The sequence below is a fragment of the Triticum aestivum genome, chromosome 2B (genome assembly GCF_018294505.1).
Source record: "Triticum aestivum cultivar Chinese Spring chromosome 2B, IWGSC CS RefSeq v2.1, whole genome shotgun sequence".
Classification (NCBI taxonomy): Eukaryota; Viridiplantae; Streptophyta; class Magnoliopsida; order Poales; family Poaceae; genus Triticum; species Triticum aestivum.
Genome location: NC_057798.1, coordinates 693,350,010 through 693,372,650, shown reverse-complemented (window position 1 = coordinate 693,372,650; position 22,641 = coordinate 693,350,010).

The window sequence follows — 22,641 nt, the reverse complement described above, 5'->3', positions numbered from 1 at the left end:
GGAGAGAGAGAGGCCGGCGGGGACACATGGCGGCCTGCGATTCGTCGGGGCGGTGGGCGGACATGTCCGCCGCGGGACGGGCGTGTCCGGCAGCGCAGAGGAGGGTGGAGCTAGGGTTTCAGGGGAGAATTCATCCGCGAATTTCGGGGGGAGGGGCATATTTATAGTTTCTGGGAGCTAGGAGAGTCCAAATGAGGAGCGGTTTTCGGCCACGCGATCGTGATGGAACGACCGAGAGCATGGAGGAGGTTAGGATGGGTTTTGGGCCAGTTTGGAAGGGTGTTGGGCTGCAAAGAGAAAGGGGGGTTTCGGGCTACGCGGTTAACCGTTGGAGTACCAAACGACCTCAAAATGGCACGAAACTTGACAGGCGGTCTACCGGTGGTGTACCAAGGCCACTTGGCAAGCCTCGGGCCATTCCGAGAAAGTTTGACACCCGCTCACAACAAGAGACAAAAAGGGGGACGCCGAAGGGCGTAGGAGTGCCGGATTGCAAAACGGACAACGGGGAAAATGCTCGGATGCATGAGACGAACACATATGCAATGCAATGCACATGATGACATGATAAAATGCAACACGCAAGCAAATGACATGGCAAAGACGGCGAATAACTGGCAAACACCTGGCGCATCGAATCCGGGGCGTTACACCGGGGCTGCTTAGACTGGGATGCTAAAGCTGGCTCTTTCAGTCACCAACATGGATGATTCAATTCATGGGACCTTTCGGTGCAGTTCACCTAAAATGAAGCAATGTCCTGTGAGCTAGCAGCTTCTTCAAAAAAAAAATTAAGAAAAGGGCTCCTGCCCCGGTTCCATTTCCATCAGAAAACGAAACCCACAGAGCTTCTTCTTCATTAGTTGCAATAAAATTGAGCAACATCAAGGTTGGTTATGAAGCTCCTGGAATGCTCAACTATAATTTGGATATCATTTGTGCAGTTCAACTAAGATCGAGCGTGAAATGTATATCTCTGTGTGCACAAAAAAGGTGGAAAGGAGGGTGACTAACAAGTGATGAAACATGCATCAAATGAAAAGAAGCATGTTCCTTATCTGAATGGCAATCCTACAAGGACAGTAGCAATTTCTAAAGCAGTGGCATTGCTAGATATTAGTGTGAGCATTAGGATTAACTATGACAATCGTTAAATACGACATTACTTTGGGCACGGGAGAGTAGGCGGACCAGGACAGTTGCATTTCTAACGAAAAAAACCAACTTATCTTAATGGGAAATTTTAGCAGGACATGTAAAGAAGTGCCATTGATTCATATTACTGGAGGCATTACACTGAAAACAACATTGGTTTAACGTGTCCTTACTTTTAGCAGTGCGACTGCTACATTTTACCAGTGGCATTACATAAGAGTGGCTCGGGGCAACAAACATCAGAACAGGATATCTGGGTTGGTCCCATTTTTGTTCGGTATAGCCACCTTATACCATGTGAAGCTAGCAAATCTAGTGCTGGACTTACTCTGTTGACTTGTCCCCCGGTCCCCACTTTCTTTCCTTTTTCAACCAATAGATCGGGTTTATATTGAGTTTGTACTGTGTTTCCCTTTATTTCCCTATTAGACCTAGAGACTAGTTGGATAGCCAGTCTCTCCTACTTTTCGCCCCCATTATTTCCTCTTTCGACCAAGTCCTAGATTCAGGTAACAAATCCTCCCCCACTCCCACCCCCTTTATTCCTTGTTTGAACCAAGTAGTACTATATTCGAGTGCATGAACTAGTTTTACCTCTTAAACATAAAAAAATTAGGTGGTTTTCGAACAGCCGATCGATCCTATCTACGAGGGGCCTGAGAAATAGTAAAAGTTACAAATGCAGCGACGTCAGGAGCTCGGGAAGTAGAGCAAGGCCAGTTTCGAAGGAAGTTATACCTGATGGTCGCTAGGATGTCACTAGGTGGGCGGCGGGAGGTCGTATCTGCCCACACTATGGCAGCGAGGAAGCAGGGGTCGGAGGCCCTCCCTCGCCAGCGGTGCTTGGGAGAGAACAGCAAGGCAGGCTGATCGGGACGCGCCCAGCAGTGGGTAAGAGCCGTCGCCGAGGACGACCGCGTGAACATTGCACCTTCTCACCTTCCCCGGTGGAGAGGATCCGGCTGGATATGTGACCAGCAGTGAGCAGAGAGAGAGAGAGAGAGTGGCCACCGTTGTCATGTTTAGATCTGGAGAGGCCGAGACAGTGTGAAGAGAGCAACACTAGCAAGCAAGCGCGGAGGCTCCTGCCTATATAGTGGAGTAGTACTTAGTTTTCTTTTGTCTATCGGAGCCGGCTTGACCTCATCAATGACTGTCGAGAAGTCTTCATGCACGTGGCCCGGAGGCGCAGTTGTCGTCATTTTGATCTGAAGCGCCGGATTATAACATATAACATGAAAAAATGCCACATGACAAGAAATCATAACCTCACTGCCCAAAGGAGACAACATGAATCCCGACGGACAAACTAGATGAAGAACAAAGCTCAAATTAAAGATAAACTCGTAGAAAAGGGGTCCGTCGATAGATGTCCTAATTAACATAGCTGGCTTGACCTAGATGGCAGCCGAGTAGTCACTATTCGTGCATGTGCCCCCAATGACTAGCCCAACTCAGTTGCCACTGTTTAACCCTCGCAGTGATACGAAGCACATGACACATAATTTTTCGAGATGACAAGAAACCTTTTTTTAGATTTCTCACCACAACTACAGCCATGTACAACACAGCCTACACAATATGTAGACGATAGCCAAACCAGGCGTGTCTGCTGGAGTCTGGTCACATGCATGGACGAACTGATCTTCCATGTCTTGCAGGGATTGTCCAGGCACCAACATAGTACAACACTTCTCTAGTACTATCGCTCGTCTCCCTCTTCTATTAAGTCACCCGACTTGCGGGGCCGAGGAGTGTGCCTATACTCGGTTCTCAATTGCCGTCCCACATGTGTGTGCGAACACAATATGACGCGCGCTCCATTCGGAGAGCAGCGTGCCAGACCGACCGACCGTTTGGGGTGCGACGCAAACGCGAGGGTGTGTTGTATACTCCGTACATGTGTACCGCCATTTTCTAGACGCTTTGCTCCATGGCGCGGGCGCAATCCATGGATACAAAATTAGAATTTTTATACTATTTAAAGTCGAGGGCGGGGCTTTTCCAGCCCGGTAGGCGGCGGGACAGTTCCGCCTAGTCGGTTCGACAGAGACGCGAGAAGATGAGGGAGTAGGCTACTACAAACGTAGGGCTGTGTGATTTGACAGTGAGTTACTGCTGGACACGTGGGGGCCCGTGATTTGACTTTCCATTATCATTTTAACTGCGGCGCTACGACCGGCGTGAGTCTCCCGATTCATGACCACCTTCATACAGGTGCCTCTCCCAATGCTCCACCATGTAGTAGAGGCTGGCTCTTGCATGAGAGCCCACTTATCCACTTTTTCCTTGCCTCTCTTTCCTCCACATATGCAAAAATGCCATGTAAAGCGCAATATTGTACTTACTTGCTCCAACAGGTGCTTAAGCTTGCCACATAGGCATAAAGTCTGATGTGGCAAGTTAATCAAGAAGAGAGAGACTAGTTTGGTGACCCAAGAAAGAAACGGTGCTAAGCGCGTGTACCTAGGTGAAAAGACAATTTTGAGTCTATAGCTAATTAAATTAAGCAAACTTAGCAACACCATTTCTTGGAAGAGGTCACTCCTTGGCAAATGCAATAAATACTAGTACTCCCTGTGTCCCATTATATAAGAACGTTTTTGACACTACACTAGCTAGTGTCAAAAACATTCTTATATTATGGGACGGAGGGAGTACGAAGAAAGTGATAGAGAGGAGTAAAAAAAATACACTTATAGCCAACCTTATAGCCAACCTTGTTGTAGTATGAGTGACTAAGTGATGACTATGTATTACATGCCAAAATCAGACAGCCTACCGCACCGTGTTAAATCTCCAAGGGCACGACCATGCGAGCGACGCGACGGTCGTGGTAGGCGCGACCATCATGCGGGCTGCTAGCAGCCCTTGGATTTGAGATCAAACGGCCGCATGCTAAGTTGCTGAAAATTTGCGGAATAACCCTCCAGGATAGGATATTCACCCATAGGTCTAGAATCACGCCATGCAACCGTTCGATCTCCGATCCAAGGGCTCTTGGAAGCCGTTTCATGGGAGAACGGAAAGCCACTACCCTGCCGTTCGCACGCTGGCAGTTCGCTCCTACTCGTCCCCACACGTCCTTTAATACTATGGCGGTTCGCTCCTAGTCATCCCGTCCATTCACATTTGTACATTACGGCAGTTCCACTAATCCTAACCCTCCTCCCAAATCCATGGCGTTCCAAATCTCCCCGATCGGCGGTGAGTACAAGGTTAGAATCATCACTGGTGATGAGTTCGACGTCATCTGCACCCGTTCTTCCGCGACGGTGAAAGGATGCCTTTCTCGCTTCAGACGCATGTTCGAAGACTCAGATGATGAGTGGGTCGCTGGGCTAGATGTTGAGTACACCACAGTCGTGGGACGAGAGAAGGATCTAAAGGACGAAGAGAGGAAGAAGCCCACCTTGATCCAGGTTTGCGTGCATGACTTATGCTTGGTCTACCACATATGCCATGCCGACGTTGAGTGCCAGGATTTTAAGGACTTCCTCAAGAGCAACCTAGTCAAATTCGTTACTGTAGACTTTGGTAACGACAAAGAAGTCCTACGTCGGATAGGCCTCGTTGTAGGCAACATGTCAGGACCCCGACTCGATGACACATCGATCTAGCCTGTAACACCTCATATCACTTTGCGGCCTCACGCACGGTATCCCCACGGGTGTCGCCTTACCTTTGCCCGGGACCGTTTGCGCCTTTTGGCTCACGTATATGATAGTGTCGCTAGCATCCATATGTTAAGGAGCCCGGGCTGACATGACTAGTTGTAAACCCAAAGTGGCACAGGCTTACAGGGACAGGCATCCATGACCCAGCAACGAACGTGTCGGTCATCAGCAAGTGGGTCCGGGCTGTAGCACTAGGCTAGCAGGACTCCGGTAAACCGGGCTGTAGCGGGCTAACAGGACTCCGGTACTCAATGCGTGACATTTCCCCAAAGGGACAGACACAGGAACGAAGAAGGACACATGCCGGCCAGCCTAAGTGTTCCAGAGCAGTAGCAAGCTACCATGGCTCAGTGGTAACACTAGGAGACATTTCCCGGTAAGAGAGGCTACTAAGGATAACAGCTAGATAGTCAGATCCCACACATACCAAGCATTTCAATAACATACACACAGTATGCTCGATATGTGCAAATACAACATGACATCACAACATGACTCTACGACACAAGTACTTTATTTAAGGCTCAGGGAGCCATACATAATCATACACACAGGTACGGGTCACACGACCCAGCATTCAAGTCATACAGTCATACAAACCAGCAGCGGAAGTAACTTGTCTGAGTACAGACAACTAGTAAATAAAAGAGGCTTGGAAAGCCTAGCTATACTACGTGGTCCTTCACAAGCTCAGGATCACCACCTGGGCCTTAGCCTACTCATTGATGTCAACGTCTACGTAGAACCCATCAGAAGGGGTTGCAGCGTCTTCTGTAAAAATGTAAATTATAGCAACATGAGTACAAAGGTACTCAGCAAGACTTACATCAGATCCTACATACATGCATATCATCAAGAAGGGTTGGTGGAGTTGTTGCAGCAAGCCAGCTTTGACTCTTGGCTAGGCTAACCTACGAGACTCCAACTTGAAATGGTTTTGCGTACATGAGTCCACTACTCACCAATTCAATACACTACCGAGGATCCACCTCCGTCTTCCTGCGGAAGAGCCATCCTCGGCACTCACACTTATCTTGAGGCTTTTAGTAGTTTCCATTTACTTGTCTATGAACTGTATAGGCAACCAAGTAGTCCTTTACCGCGGACGCGGCTATTCGAATAGATCATGATAACCCTGCAGGGGTGTACTTCTTCATACATGTTTCCACCACTTAGCGTCTGCACACGACATGTGCTCGGCAGAATTCAAGCGAAAGCCGACGTGGGTGTAGACCACGACCGACCTAAACACCTAAGCCTCTAGTCCAGGTTTATCGCCTATTCAGGTTCCATCCGCAGGGAGTCCGGCCGAGGTTTCCCATACGGCCCCGAACGATGTGAACAGGGTTCCCGAGATACCTAACGGGTATTCGGTACACCCGGCCACGTACCTACCGCATCACAGCCCACCCCTACGGTCAGCGCTATCCACGGCCTCCAGTAGGCTACAAACACCAGAAACTACCTGCAACTCCTGGACAGAGAGCTAGGGTGAATAAGAAGTCGAGTGGGGTCATATTTCAGGGCCCAATGCATGGTAGTAGCTGTATCTTAAATCACACATACAGATCTCAGTGCTTAAGGTCGGCTTCAATGTAACAACCCACCATGTACTCCTACATGGCCTCTCATCGATACCTTTACCAAATCGTGTTCATCACACCACTCTCATTACCGACATAATCATTTCACTCTAGCCCATCACCCAGATGAACCAGACCTGACACGACTCTAAGCATAGCAGGCATAGCAAGGTAGGAACAACACATACATATGGCTCATTCAACTCCTACACATGCTAGTGGGTTTCATCTAGTTACTGTGGCAATGACAGGTCATGCAGAGGAAATGGGTTCAACTACCGTTGCACACAGAAGTTTGAAACGCGTTGTCTTAATGCAGTAAAAGAGAGCAGGAGCAAGAACATGGGATTGTATCGATATGATCAAATGGTTGGTTGCTTGCCTGATGGTTCGATGCACTGATACGGTTCTTCGTTAGGGTAATCACGGTACTCCTCGGAGGCAGAACCTGCCGCAAAGAACACCGATACACAACCATCACCAAACAATGTGCAACAATATGATGCATGCATGAAACATAGCAATATGAGTGTGTTGGGCTAATGCAACTAAGACCAGAAGGGTTTGAACCAATTTGAATCAAAGATTCAAATTTCAAACTCAAACATGGCCCTTTAAGGTGTTTTTCCTTGTTCTGCATTAAACATCAGGTTAACTTGTTTAATCATGCATGAAAATAGTACAGATGGATAGATTGGATTTTTCTGATCATTTTTCATATATAATTTGTCAGATTTGGAGTTACAGAATAAAAGTTATGAATTTTTAAAGTTTAAACTATATTCTGGAATTTCCTATATTAGATTAATTCCAGAAAATCAATTATTGCGTCAGCCTGACGTCAGTGTGACGTCAGCAGGTCAACGGGACACATCCGGGTCAAACCTGACAGTGGGTCCCGCGTGTCAGTGTGATTAATTTAATTAAAGTTTAAATAAAACTAAACCTGTTTAATTAACAGGGATGGGCCCCACCTGTCATTGACTCAGGAGAGTCAACCAGGGCCCACCCGTGGTCAAACCCGGGTCGTCTGCACCGGCGTTTAGCCGCCGGCGAGCCCGACGCGTTGGCAGAAGTGGTTTTGGCTGTTTCGGCCGCCAAATGGGTCGCGGAGACCACCGGAGTGGAGCTGAGGACGAGCCGCAGCTCTTGGTGGAGTCCGTTCGGGTCGGGGTGGCCGGAGTTGGCGCCGGCGACGACTTTGGCGGCCACCGGGGTTCGGCCGAAGACGAACTTGACGCTAGAGGGGTCGGTGAGGCGCGGGGAGTAGCTAGCTAGGTGCTACGTGACACGGTGAGCATGATGGACACCGTGGAGTGGTCGGAGGGTGACCGGGAGCACGTCGGCGACGAGCTCCACGGCGGTGGGTGCGGTTGAGCTCCGGGAGGTTGCTACACAGCTCGGGAGCAAGAAAAGGAGGGGGGAAGATGGCTAAGCTCACAGTGGGTGCGACGAAGCCCTTGGTGCGGCCGGGGATGGACCGAAGCGACGGCGGCATTGAAGGGGATCTCCGGCGACGGTGGTTCGGGCGAGGTCGTTGCGGTGGATTCGGGCGTTGCGAGCGCTCGGGGCTCGGCTTGCTCGATGGAGTGGACAGCGGCGGAGCTCCTGGACACGATGAGAGGACGCACGGGTGGCGGGGAGCACGGCTACGACGAAGGCACAACGATGGTGGCGTCGGTCATGGCAGGGGAGCGCGAGGGGGAGGAGCTGGAGAGGAGAGAGGGTGTCTGGGGGGTTCGGGGGAGCGAGGGAGGCCGATCCACGACGTCACCGGGCGAGGGGAGCGGCGAGGCAGCGAGCAGGTGCGTGGCGCGCGCTGCGGTCGCCGTCGGGCACCTGCCTGCCTGCCTGGCCGGCAAGCAGCTCACTGGAGTGGCGCTGGGCTGGGCCGGCAGGTGGGCCGGGAGCAGGCGTCAGGTAAGTTTTTCCATTTTCTTTCTGTTTTCTGTTTTTTTAATACTTCTGCAACTTTGTTGAATTAAATAAAATACTTAGGCAACTCCTAAAATCACCAAACTACTCCTGGTCCATAGTTGGAATATTTCCAACATGAAACATTTTAGTTTGGAGATATTTGAGCATTTAAATATTTTATATAATTTTTAATTCCCAAATTCAAATATTTATGATTTAATTCAAAAACCCGAAGATGGCCTAGGAAAATGTGCATCACTTTTGGCAGAGGTTCTGAACCAAGACAAAAATGATGGGCATTTTAGAAGGGCATTTCAGGTTCATTGAAAAGTTTTTAGTAAACCCTAATTGGTTTCAGAGGGGACTGGGGGTTCTGTCATCCCCATTTCAGGTTTCTGATGAAAGAATAAACATGATGCAACACTCTAATGCATGAACTAGCTAGGGTGTGACAACTCACCCCCACTCAAAAGAATCTCGTCCTGAGATTTGGTTTCCTCCGGAAAGAAGGCAGGATACTCAAGTCGAAGACGATCCTCCCTTTCCCAAGTTGCTTCATCCTCAGAATGGTGCGACCATTGTACTTTGAGAAACTTGATGTTATGACGTCGAGTGGTACGCTCGGCCTGATCGAGGATACGAATGGGGTACTCTCGATATGTAAGATTATCTTGGAGATCAAGCGTTTCGTGGTCCACTCCACGGATAGGATTCGAGAAGCAACGCCTGAGTTGAGAAACGTGGAAGACATCGTGGACTCTGGAGAGGTGCGGAGGTAGTTCCAACTGGTAGGCAACTTCTCCTCGTTTAGCGAGAATGCGAAAAGGTCCAATGTAACGAGGAGCCAATTTGCCTTTGATACCGAAACGATGGGTTCCCTTCAGAGGGGTAACCCGAAGGTAAGCCTTCTCGTCAACCTCGAAAGTCATAGCCTTATGTTTTCGGTCATATTGACTCTTTTGACGAGATTGGGCTGTTTTCAACTTTTCACGAACGATGCGAACTTGCTCTTCTGCTTCCTGAATCATATCTGGGCCAAAGAATTGTCTTTCCCCGGTCTCTGACCAGTTAAGGGGTGTTCGACACCGTCGTCCATAGAGGACTTCAAAAGGGGCTTTACCCAAGCTAGATTGATAGCTGTTGTTGTAAGCGAATTCGGCAAATGGAAGGCACTTCTCCCAATCCATTCCGAATGAGATAACAGAGGCTCGAAGCATGTCTTCTAGGATCTGGTTGACGCGTTCCACTTGACCACTCGATTGAGGGTGAAAAGCGGTGCTAAAGGAAAGGCGGGTTCCCATAGCGTTTTGGAAACTTTCCCAAAATCGAGAGGTGAAAAGACTTCCTCTATCCAAGTTAATTTCCAAGGGAACACCATGGAGAGACACTATTCGGGAGATGTATAAGTCTGCCAGCTGACTAGCGGTTATACTCTCGCGATCAGGTAAGAAATGGGCCACTTTGGAAAGACGATCAACAACGACGAAGATAGCATTATTCCCTCTTTTGGTCCTGGGAAAACCGGTAATGAAGTCCATACCAATTTTATCCCATTTCCATTCAGGAATAGCTAAGGGTTGAAGGGTGCCAGCAGGCCGTTGATGCTCTGCTTTTACACGACGGCAGACATCGCAGTTAGCAATATACTGAGCAATTTCTCTCTTCATCCTAGTCCACCAGAACCTCTAGCGTAGGTCCTGATACATCTTGGTTCTACCGGGATGAATGGTGAGAGGAGATTCATGAGCTTCCTTAAGGATCAACTGCCGTAGATGCTGGTTCTTGGGAACCACTAAACGGTTCTCAAAGTACACAACACCATGATCATTTGTGGAGAAACAACTAGCACCTCCGCTAGCAATGTTCTCCTTGATTTTAGATATTCCCTTATCTCGCTTTTGGGCAGCGATGATTTGATCTGTAAGGGTAGGTTTCGCTACCAAGGTGGAAAGAAATCCTTGAGGAACAATGTGAAGGTTAAGCTTCCGAAATTCCTCATGGAGAAGCGGTTGACTTTGTTGTATCATCAGGTTGTTACAATAAGATTTGCGACTTAGCGCATCAGCCATGACGTTGGCTTTCCCTGGGGTGTAGGTTATCCCTAAGTCGAAATCTGTGATCAACTCAACCCAACGTCTTTGCCTGAGATTCAAATCCGGTTGGGTGAAAATGTACTTCAGACTTTGATGATCAGTGAATATTTCGCAACGGTTACCGAGGAGGTAATGTCGCCAGGTCTTAAGTGCATAGACTACGGCTGCAAGCTCTAGATCATGAGTAGGATAATTCTCCTCATGTGGGTGCAATTGCCGTGAAGTGTAAGCAATTACGTGTCGATCTTGCATGAGAATGCAACCTAGTCCTTGTCGCGAGGCGTCGCAGTAGATAACAAAGTCCTTAGAGAAGTCTGGCGGTACCAGTATGGGAGCAGAAGTCAGGCGTCTTTTCAGTTCCTGAAAGCTGTGCTCACATTGTGGAGTCCATTCGAACTTCTTATCTTTCTTGAGGAGTTCGGTTAGAGGTTTAGCAACTTTGGAGAAGTTTTCTACAAAGCGATGGCAATAGCTCGCTAAGCCTAGAAAACTCCGAACTTGCTTGACCGATTCAGGTGGAGTCCAATTAAGGACGGCTTGAACTCGCTCAGGGTTAACAGCAATACCTTTACCTGATATTACGTGACCCAGATAGGTCACTTCTGACAACCAGAATTCACATTTAGAAAATTTGGCATAAAGGCGATGCTCTCGAAGTTTCTTCAACACTAGCCTTAGATGTTCGGCATGTTCTTCCTCGTTCTTGGAGTAGATGAGTATATCATCGAGGTAAACCACGACGAATTTATCCAAATACTCCATGAAGATTGAGTTCATTAACCGAGAAAAGGTGGCTGGAGCATTGGTTAAACCGAAGGACATGACGGTGTACTCGTATTGGCCATAACGAGTAACAAAGGCCGTTTTAGGGATGTCCCCGTTTCGGATTTTGATTTGATGGTAGCCCAACCTCAAATCCATTTTGGAGAAGACTGAGGATCCAGCGAGCTGATCATACAGGTCGTTGATCCTGGGGAGCGGATATTTGTTCTTGATTGTGACCAAATTAACAGGTCGATAATCTACAACCATCCGGTCCGTACCATCCTTCTTCTTGACGAATAGGACGGGGCAAGCCCACGGAGATGAACTAGGTCGGATGAAACCCTTTTTCAAGGACTCATCGAGTTGTTTCTTAAGCTCGGCTAGTTCTAGTGGTGCCATCTTATAGGGTCTTCTAGCAATCGGAACGGTTCCTGGAATGAGGTCTATTACGAACTCAACATCCCTGTCAGGTGGAACACCTGGCAATTCCTCTAGGAAAACATCCGGGAAGTCACGGACTACCGGAACGTCCTCAAGGTCTGGCAAAGGGCTGGCGTTAAGAGAATATAATTGTCGCTTGGCTAATCGGGTCAAGACATTGACTATCTTGCCCGAAGGATGAGTGAGTTGAACAGTCCTAGAGAAGCAATCAATTTTGGCATGATGAGCTGACATCCAGTCCATACCCAAAATGATATTAATATCTGAAAATTTGAGAGCTATCAAAGATGCAAGGAAAACAAGTCTGTCGACTTGGATTTCATTTCCATAACTTACCCTGGAGGTCTGCCATCTAGAACCGGGAGTAGAAATTTCCATAGTGGATGGCATGTCACAGAATGCGGTGTTATGCAAACGAGCATAGTTCTCGGATATAAATGAATGAGAGGCTCCTGTATCGAAAAGAACAGATGCTGGGTGGCAATTAACAAGGAGCGTACCGAGAACGACGTTGGGATCCTCTTGAGCTTCTTCGGCAGAGATACAGTTGACATGGCCACGTGTAGCGGTGGCCGGCTTGGCGTGGAACACTTTCCCTGTCGGCTTGCCACGGCCAACAGCTTTAGCAGATTGGTTGGGGTTGGTCTGGGGACACTCACGCATATAGTGGCCAGATTCCCCACACTTGAAACAAGTCACGGAACTGGTTTGTGGAGGAGCACTGTTGGTTGGACCACCATAGGGCTTGGCTGGTGCAGACTGTTGAACGGGGCGAGGCGTCTGGAAGGATGGCCTCGGTGTGAACCTGGGTGGCAGGGCGGTGTTGGGCACCCACACGCGGCGCTTCTGAGGACCAGCACCAGATGAGGAACCCATGTCACGGCCATGCTTGCGTGTTGCGTCATAATCAATCTGACCGGTCTCAGTACGGATGGTCTTGTTAACAAGTTTCTGAAAAGATGTGCACTCATGCAGACGGAGGTCGCGGCGAAGCTCAGGACTAAGTCCCTTACGGAACCTTGCTTGCTTCTTGGCATCAGTAGAAACTTCCTCAGATGCATATCGTGCGAGGTTACCGAACTCCCTGCTGTAAGCATCCACAGAGAGTCAGCCCTAAGTGAAACTGCAGAATTCCTCACGTTTACGGTCCATGAGACCCTCCGGAATGTGATGTTCACAGAAAGCCTCGCTGAATTCAGCCCAAGTAGTGACATGGCCCGCTGGACGCATAGCTCCATAATTCTCCCACCATAGACTGGCGGGGCCTTCAAGATGATATGCAGCAAAGGTGACCTTGTCAGCCTCAACTACTAGCGCGGAACGCAGCTTGTGAGAGATACTGCGAAGCCAGTCATCAGCGTTGAGAGGCTCGACGGAGTGGTGGAACGTGGGTGGATGTAACTTGATGAAATCACTGAGTGACACCACGTTAGTCCTCTGATGGTGTGCTGTGTTCTGTTCAATACGCTCCAACAAACGGTTGGTCTCCCGCTTGTTTCTTTCGGCTTCCATCATAACCTCGGCTAGGGAAGGAGGATGAGGCAGATTTGCATTCCTGACTTCACTGCCTTCGGCCTGCTCTTGAGGAGCAGGGTTAGTGCGCGTGTTGACCATCCTAGGTAAACAAGACAATGATTTAGTCAGAATGATAAAATTCCGACATAGGATACAGAATGTAAGGAATAACTCGGAATGCAAGATGATCATCCGTATGACATGGTAGATACAGAAACTGCTTCTTTATTCCATCGTCATACACACCATACAGGGTTTAGTACAAGACCAAAAAAGGTACTATTACGGTGAAAAGAGGATTACATCTCATCGGAGGCATTCCAAGCTCCTATACATTATTTTTCTACACCTCCGGAAGGCGATACAAACTAGGTCATATCCCACGAGTCACGCAGGACGATAGACGACACAGCTAACATGAACTAGTGATACTACCACTAACTCAGACCGATCCGTAGTAGTCCTCGTAGAAGTCACCTCCATAGCCTGGAAGCTCAACATGATACTCCAGAAACAGACGATCTCGCGGAGCTTGTGGACCATAGGGGCTAGGATGAGGTCTTGGACCAACAGACGGTGGCCTGCGGGGACCGTGAGGTGGGGTGATGCCTCCTACATCACGCCAACCCATCACGTCTGGCAGAGCAGATCTCACAGGATAGAGATCGTGCATATCCGAATATCTAGCTTGCACCGCCGGTGCAAACCGAGTCAATGTGGCCCAATGGTCAGCACGGGTATTGAAGAGCTCTAACCTCCAGGCCCGATTTTCACGGTCCTTATCCTCGAGCATCTCAGCAGTAGTGCAAGTCCGTGAATCCCCCTGAGTGGGGTCAGCATAGATAGCCTGGAGATACCCTTGTGCTCCCGGAAGTGATCCTGGCATATATCGGAAATCAGAGTCCCGAAATAGGCCAGACCTGACTCGCATGATGGTCATCATAGAGTAGGCGGCGTCCTGCACAGCCATCTCAATAGTAACCCCGAGTCCATAGGAGCAGTGAAGGGGCTCGGTGGACCCAGGATAAGATGGAAATATCCTGACAGTGCAGAGATACTGGCTTTGATTAAAGTCTCGGAATTGCTCTTCGACCGTGTACTCAGGATACCAACGGTATCCAGCCTCACTCATTACCCTGACCAACATGGCAGTATGGCCGGGTACATCTAGGCATCGAGTCAGACGAACCACTTGATTGAGGTCGCGAGTGGCCATCTGAAAGCACAATCATAATGCAAAGGCATTAGAATTTCTGGCAAAATTTCGGCTGCATAACAGCTGTAAATGCTCAAGAAGGATTTTGAGACATTTGACAAAGGATTTCATACACATTCAACATCATCATATCAAGGTTCTGAGTCCATCCTAACAACATAATGTGGTAGTAGAACTGAACTAGGCTTGTATCCATCAAACCTATAAGGTACTACTGATTAGTAACACGTGATCCTGATAGAGAGAAATAGATCCTAATTCCTTAACCCCCGGTGGAAGAATAGACTGACTCAGATCAGAATGTCATAAGATAAAGGAGTAAAAAGAGCCTTACGTTCCACCCACAAACAATTCCCCTACATATAACTAAAGAATTTCTAGACTCAACATCGACCAGTTTGGCTTGGAGAACCTACAGGCAGTCCGGCTCTGATGCCAACGCTGTCAGGACCCCGACTCGATGACACATCGATCTAGCCTATAACACCTCATATCACTTTGCGGCCTCACGCACGGTATCCCCATGGGTGTCGCCTTACCTTTGCCCGGGACCGTTTGCGCCTTTTGGCTCACGTATATGATAGTGTCGCTAGCATCCATATGTTAAGGAGCCCGGGCTGACATGACTAGTTGTAAACCCAAAGTGGCACAGGCTTACAGGGACAGGCATCCATGACCCAGCAACGAACGTGTCGGTCATCAGCAAGTGGGTCCGGGCTGTAGCACTGGGCTAGCAGGACTCCGGTAAACCGGGCTATAGCGGGCTAACAGGACTCCGGTACTCAATGCGTGACATTTCCCCAAAGGGACAGACACAGGAACGAAGAAGGACACATGCCGGCCAGCCTAAGTGTTCCAGAGAAGTAGCAAGCTACCATGGCTCAGTGGTAACACTAGGAGACATTTCCCGGTAAGAGAGGCTACTAAGGATAAACAGCTAGATAGTCAGATCCCACACATACCAAGCATTTCAATAACATACACACAGTATGCTCGATATGTGCAAATACAACATGACATCACAACATGACTCTACGACACAAGTACTTTATTTAAGTTTCAGGGAGCCATACATAATCATACACACAGGTACGGGTCACACGACCCAGCATTCAAGTCATACAGTCATACAAACCAGCAGCGGAAGTAACTTGTCTGAGTACAGACAACTAGTAAATAAAAGAGGCTTGGAAAGCCTAGCTATACTACGTGGTCCTTCACAAGCTCAGGATCACCACCTGGGCCTTAGCCTACTCATTGATGTCAACGTCTACGTAGAACCCATCAGAAGGGGTTGCGGCGTCTTCTATAAAAATGTAAATTATAGCAACATGAGTACAAAGGTACTCAGCAAGACTTACATCAGATCCTACATACATGCATATCATCAAGAAGGGTTGGTGGAGTTGTTGCAGCAAGCCAGCTTTGACTCTTGGCTAGGCTAACCTACGAGAGTCCAACTTGAAATGGTTTTGCGTACACGAGTCCACTACTCACCAATTCAATACACTACCGAGGATCCACCTCCGTCTTCCTGCGGAAGAGCCATCCTCGGCACTCACACTTATCTTGAGGCTTTTAGTAGTTTCCATTTACTTGTCTATGAACTGTATAGGCAACCAAGTAGTCCTTTACCGCGGACGCTGCTATTCGAATAGATCATGATAACCCTGCAGGGGTGTACTTCTTCATACATGTTTCCACCACTTAGCGTCTGCACACGACATGTGCTCGGCAGACTTCAAGCGAAAGCCGACGTGGGTGTAGACCACGACCTACCTAAACACCTAAGCCTCTAGTCCAGGTTTATCGCCTATTCAGGTTCCATCCGCAGGGAGTCCGGCCGAGGTTTCCCATACGGCCCCGAACGATGTGAACAGGGTTCCCGAGATACCTAACGGGTATTCGGTACACCCGGCCACGTACCTACCACATCACAGCCCACCCCTACGGTCAGCGCTGTCCACGGCCTCTAGTAGGCTACAAACACCAGAAACTACCTGCAACTCCTGGACAGAGAGCTAGGGTGAATAAGAAGTCGAGCGGGGTCATATTTCAGGGCCCAATGCATGGTAGTAGCTGTATCTTAAATCACACATACAGATCTCAGTGCTTAAGGTCGGCTTCAATGAAACAACCCACCATGTACTCCTACATGGCCTCTCATCGATACCTTTACCAAATCATGTTCATCACACCACTCTCATTACCGACATAATCATTTCACTCTAGCCCATCACCCAGATGAACCAGACCTGACACGACTCTAAGCATAGCAGGCATAGCAAGGTAGGAACAACACATACATATGGCTCATTCAACTCCTACACATGCTAGTGGGTTTCATCTAGTTACTGTGGCAATGACAGGTCATGCAGAGGAAATGGGTTCAACCGTAGCACACAGCAGTTTGAAACGCGTTGTCTTAATGCAGTAAAAGAGAGCAGGAGCTAGAACATGGGATTGTATCGATATGATCAAATGGTTGGTTGCTTGCCTGATGGTTTGATGCACTGATACGGTTCTTCGTTAGGGTAATCACGGTACTCCTCGGAGGCAGAACCTGCCGCAAAGAACACCGATACACAACCATCACCAAACAATGTGCAAAAATACGATGCATGCATGAAACATAGCAATATGAGTGTGTTGGGCTAATGCAACTAAGACCAGAAGGGTTTGAACCAATTTGAATCAAAGATTCAAATTTCAAACTCAAACATGGCCCTTTAAGGTGTTTTTCCTTGTTCTGCATTAAACATCAGGTTAACTTGTTTAATCATGCATGAAAATAGTACAGATGGATAGATTGGATTTTTCTGATCATTTTTCATATATAATTTGTCTGATTTGGAGTTACAGAATAAAAGATATGAATTTTTAAAGTTTAAACTATATTCTGGAATTTCCTATATTAGATTAATTCCAGAAAATCAATTATTGCGTCAGCCTGACGTCAGTGTGACGTCAGCAGGTCAACGGGACACATCCGGGTCAAACCTGACAGTGGGTCCCGCGTGTCAGTGTGATTAATTTAATTAAAGTTTAAATAAAACTAAACCTGTTTAATTAACAGGGCTGGGCCCCACCTGTCATTGACTCAGGAGAGTCAACCAGGGCCCACCCGTGGTCAAACCCAGGTCGGCTGCACCGGCGTTTAGCCGCCGGCGAGCCCGACGCGGCGGCGGAAGTGGTTTTGGCTGTTTCGGCCGCCAAATGGGTCGCGGAGACCACCGGAGTGGAGCTGAGGATGAGCCGCAGCTCTTGGTGGAGTCCGTTGGGGTCGGGGTGGCCGGAGTTGGCGCCGGCGACGACTTTGGCGGCCACCGGGGTTCGGCCGAAGACGAACTTGACGCTAGAGGGGTCGGTGAGGCGCGGGGAGTAGCTAGCTAGGTGCTACGTGACACGGTGAGCATGATGGACACCGTGGAGTGGTCGAAGGGTGACCGGGAGCACGTCGGCGACGAGCTCCACGGCGGTGGGTGCGGTTGAGCTCCGGGAGGTTGCTACACAGCTCGGGAGCAAGAAAAGGAGGGGGGAAGATGGCTAAGCTCACAGTGGGTGCGACGAAGCCCTTGGTGCGGCCGGGGATGGACCGAAGCGACGGCAGCGTTGAAGGGGATCTCCGGCGACGGCGGTTCGGGCGAGTTCGTTGCGGTGGATTCGGGCGTTGCGAGCGCTCGGGGCTCGGCTTGCTCGATGGAGTGGACAGCGGCGGAGCTCCTGGACACGATGAGAGGACGCACGGGTGGCGGGGAGCACGGCTACGACGAAGGCACGGCGATGGTGGCGTCGGTCATGGCAGGGGAGCGCGAGGGGGAGGAGCTGGAGAGGAGAGAGGGAGTCTGGGGGGTTCGGGGGAGCGAGGGAGGCCGATCCACGACGTCACCGGGCGAGGGGAGCGGCGAGGCGGCGACCAGGTGCGTGGCGCGCGCTGCGGTCGCCGTCGGGCACCTGCCTGCCTGCCTGGCCGGCAAGCAGCTCGCTGGAGCGGCGCTGGGCTGGGCCGGCAGGTGGGCCGGGAGCAGGCGTCAGGTAAGTTTTTCCATTTTCTTTCTGTTTTCTGTTTTTTAATACTTCTGCAACTTTGTTGAATTAAATAAAATACTTAGGCAACTCCTAAAATCACCAAACTACTCCTGGTCCATAGTTGGAATATTTCCAACATGAAACATTTTAGTTTGGAGATATTTGAGCATTTAAATATTTTATATAATTTTAAATGCCCAAATTCAAATATTTATGATTTAATTCAAAAACCCTAAGATGGCCTAGGAAAATGTGCATCACTTTTGGCAGAGGTTCTGAACCAAGACAAAAATGATGGGCATTTTAGAAGGGCATTTCGGGTTCATTGAAAAAGTTTTTAGTAAACCCTAATTGGTTTCAGAGGGGACTGGGGGTTCTGTCATCCCCATTTCAGGTTTCTGATGAAAGAATAAACATGATGCAACACTCTAATGCATGAACTAGCTAGGGTGTGACACAACACCTTCGACCTCCAAAAGAATCGGCTGGTGTCCTCTCGTCAGCCTTCAATGCTGACCCTAGCAGGAGCCATGGTTCATCCTTCATACGGTAAACTGGAGAAACCTCCATACACGTTTCATCGTCATGCATGGTAGTGGAGTGTAATAGATATAGACCACATCTAGTACGCTGCAATGGATGGCTACCTTTGTTTCAATATCTACAAGGGTTGGATGAAGAGCAACAGCCAAGTTGGCGGTTCAAGCAAAGAAGTATCGGCCAAGAGGAAGAGGGACAAGCACGAAGTTGAGGATGTGGACGAGGACTCCAAGTAAGGTGGCAGTGTCGTTGCTCATGGTGGTTGTCGTGGTGGGCGCACGGCAGATGCCAAGGGATGGCTAAAGAGAGGAGGAGGATCGAGGGCACTGGTGGGCTTGGGAGGCGAGGTTGATATGCGCGGGCGCGGGATGCCGGACATACCCAGGTTTGAGGCTCTCTAGAGAGATAACACCCCTAGTCCTGCCGAGTTTAGTTGGATGGTCGATAGTACAAGATCGCTCCTGGAGCTGTATCGAGGAGGAAGGAGGTTGGTCGAGGCTCGGGCTGCTCGTTCTCCCTGGTGTTGCTATGTAGTGGCTAGTCCTATCTTGCTTGCTTTTGCATGTCGGGGATCTTACATATCATGCCGTGCCCCTGTGGGCGTGGACTCCTGGGGGGTTTTATAGATCAACCCATCCAGGGTTACAATGGTAATATGCCGAGTCGGTGGGTCCGTATTGTCGGCGTCCGGGACACCGGGCTGGGTCCCGCTTGGGGGCTTGTGGTTTGCCGGGTGCCCCTAGGTGCGGGCCCCGTGTTCCTAGGGGGACTATGCGCCGTCTTGTCGATCGTCATGGCGTGGCCGAGTCGAGTCGTGCACAGTGTTCTCTGTCAGGCCGCCGCTTGCTGTCGTCAGCGGTGAGGGCGGGGACACTGTTGCGTGCCAGCCCTGGTCAGCTGGTAGGTAAGGGGCACTATTGCCACGCTCTGGCTGACCACGGGCATGGGCGGGGGCACTGTAGTCTTGGTCATCGGTGATTGCGGTCTCGTCCCATTGTAAGGCCTCGATGGGACGGGAGCTGACCCGTGGCTGGGTTGCCGTGGACACCATGGGTGGGCTGGCTTGTTGGGGAAGCCAGGATTGCGCCGGGTTGAGTTGCCATGCGTCGGCCACTGCGGCCGGGTCGACGTACCTTGCCGAGTCGAGGGTCTTGGCCGGGTTGCGCGCCTTGCCGGGTCGAGCGACCTGGCCTGGCGTGCGCCGGTTTGCGGGGCGATGGGGCCCCGCTGTTTTTCAAATAGATCCGGTTCCGTTGCCTGTCTGGGGTTCATCCCCCCGACAGTAGTCCCCAAAGCTGTGAAGGTCCGCCGTCTTTGGATGAGTGGGCCTTCGCAACTTCCCCCTTGAGCAAGGAGGAATCTACGAACGCCGTGTCCGGCAACACCCATTGTGTGCCGGTTTTCTCGGAAACCGGATCGCGGCATCCCGGCCGTGGAGGGAACCGAGGAGTCCGTCGAATATTGAGGTGATCCCTCGGGCTTTGCGCAGGCGCCACGTGGTGCCCAGAAGTCGGACGGGCCTGACAGGCCACGCTCGTGACGGGACTGGGTGACGGGCCGGGGCCCGCCGCCGCGCGCCACAGGCCACGCGCGCAGATTTATTGTGGCGTCTGGGGGCCGGTTGCACTTCCCCGTGCAGTTAGTGCATGTGTACGTGCGCACTTATTGCAGGATAGTGGAACGAGCGCGTGCAGACGATCTCACTTCCCCATGTTTGAATTAGGGGTTATAAATCGGGGGGGCAAGGGGGTGGCGGACATTATTCTCGCTCGCGCCCTCCTACCCCCCTGCTCTCGCTCTGCTTCTTGCCACCGACACACAGCTGCACCCGCGGCTTTGAGCAGAGACCTTCTCTGTCGTCCTTCTTCCTCTTCTTCTTTCTTGTGATTTCAACTTTGTGGGCGCGCGCCAGCGCACCCACTGGGTGTAGCCCCCGAGGTTCGGGCCAACTATGTAGTAGTTGGGTCGAACCTTACGAGCGTTGGCCTTGTGTTGACTTTGGTCTTCTTTTTCAGCACCGTGACGCCTTCCGGGTTGCTGCCTTCAACCGGCTCCTGGGCAAGCATCGGGAGCTCAAGGAGCAGCTCGCTGCCAAGGAGGAGGAGCTTCGCATCGCCGCAGGTGCTTTTTTGTGTTCTTTTCTTCTAGTGGGGGCGCGCTAGCGCACCCACTGGGTGTAGCCCCCGAGATTCGGACCAACTGTGTAACAGTTGGGCCAAATCTTAGGTCTTGTCGTTTTCTTTCTGCTGAGTTCATCTTCTTCGCAGCCGAGGTGCTGTCTTGGCGGACCCGGCTGTTCCGGGCTGGTCATCACTATGACCGGCTTGTTGCTGATTCCGGCCGTCTTGGTGTCGAGGCGGCGCAGGCGAAAGTGGAGGCGGCCGCGGCCCGGCGGTCTCTTGACGAGGCCAACCGGCTGCACGAGCAGTTGGCAGGCCACAAGAGCTGCCTCGAGGCCGAGGTGGAGCTTCTTAAGGCGGAGGCTGCCAAGGTGGTGGAGACGTAGCAGGCCCTGGTCGAGGCGGACCAGCAGCGCGGCCAGCTGGTTGACGACAAGGGCCGGCTCCAGGCCGAGGTGGTGCGTTTGCGGGAGCAGGCCACCACGGCTGAGGAGGCCCGCCAGGCCGAGGCTCGCTGCCGCAAGGCGGCCGAAGATAGGGATGCCGAGCTGAAAGCGGCTCTTCCTAAGGCGGCCGAACTGGAGAAGGCGCTCGGGGAGCGGGACCGTGTCTTGGAGCGGGAGCGACGTGGTACGTTGCTCGAGGCGCAGCACCTGGAAGAGTCTTTCTCTAGTAAGTGTTGCTTCTTTGTCGTTTGCCGGGTTGGGACCCGGCCCTTTCTTCTTTGTTTCTCTTCTGACTTGCTTCTTTTTTGGCTGCAGGGGCCTTTCCGGAGACGCAGCGGCTGGCGGAGGAAGCCGTCCGCTATCAGCGCGACCCGACCGGTGTTGTTGGGTCCGGAATGGATCCGCTAACGGCCTGGACTTTCCTGGAGATCATTGCCGCTGCTGAGGCCCGGCTGTGGGTCTTGGGGACGCAGATGGAGCGGCTGTCTCGAGTCGGCACTGCGATGACGGCGACCTTCTGACCGGACTCCGTCCATCCGCACAGCTGCTCGCGCCTGGCATGCTGGTTGGAGATGGGCCCGAATCGTCTTAGCGACTGGCGTGTTTCCGCCGCCCGTGCCGGTGCTGAGATGGCGCTCCGAATCGCGCTGTCTTGGCACCCGGAACTTCAGCTGGACGCGCTGATGGGTCAGCGCACTGGCTCGGAGAAGTTGCTGCAGGAGCAGGACGGCCGGATCGCCTCCCGGGCCAGCTATATCGCCGAGTTCGCCTTCCACGACGAGTTCCATCCGGAGCTGACGGAAGACGGCCCGGTCGTGGATGGCGATGACTATGGCTTGCTTCTTCACGACCCGGAGGGCAGCTCGGAGGAGACGGGCGTCTACGGCGACGCAGAAGCCGAAGAATACACCGGTGCTTCGCTGGACCCGGAGGCCGGCCGGGGGGGGCATCAACGTCGCGACGCGGCGCTGGGAATGCCTGAGAATCTTTGTAGACAATTCTGTTAAGTAGCAGGTCCACCCACCCACTGGGGGTTTTCAGGGTGTAATGAACGCGGGCCGTGGGCCTTTGCTTGAAACATTTATGTGTAAATGTTGTGAGTGTTTATTTGCTTTTTGCCTTCTGCTTTTTTCGAACTTATTTC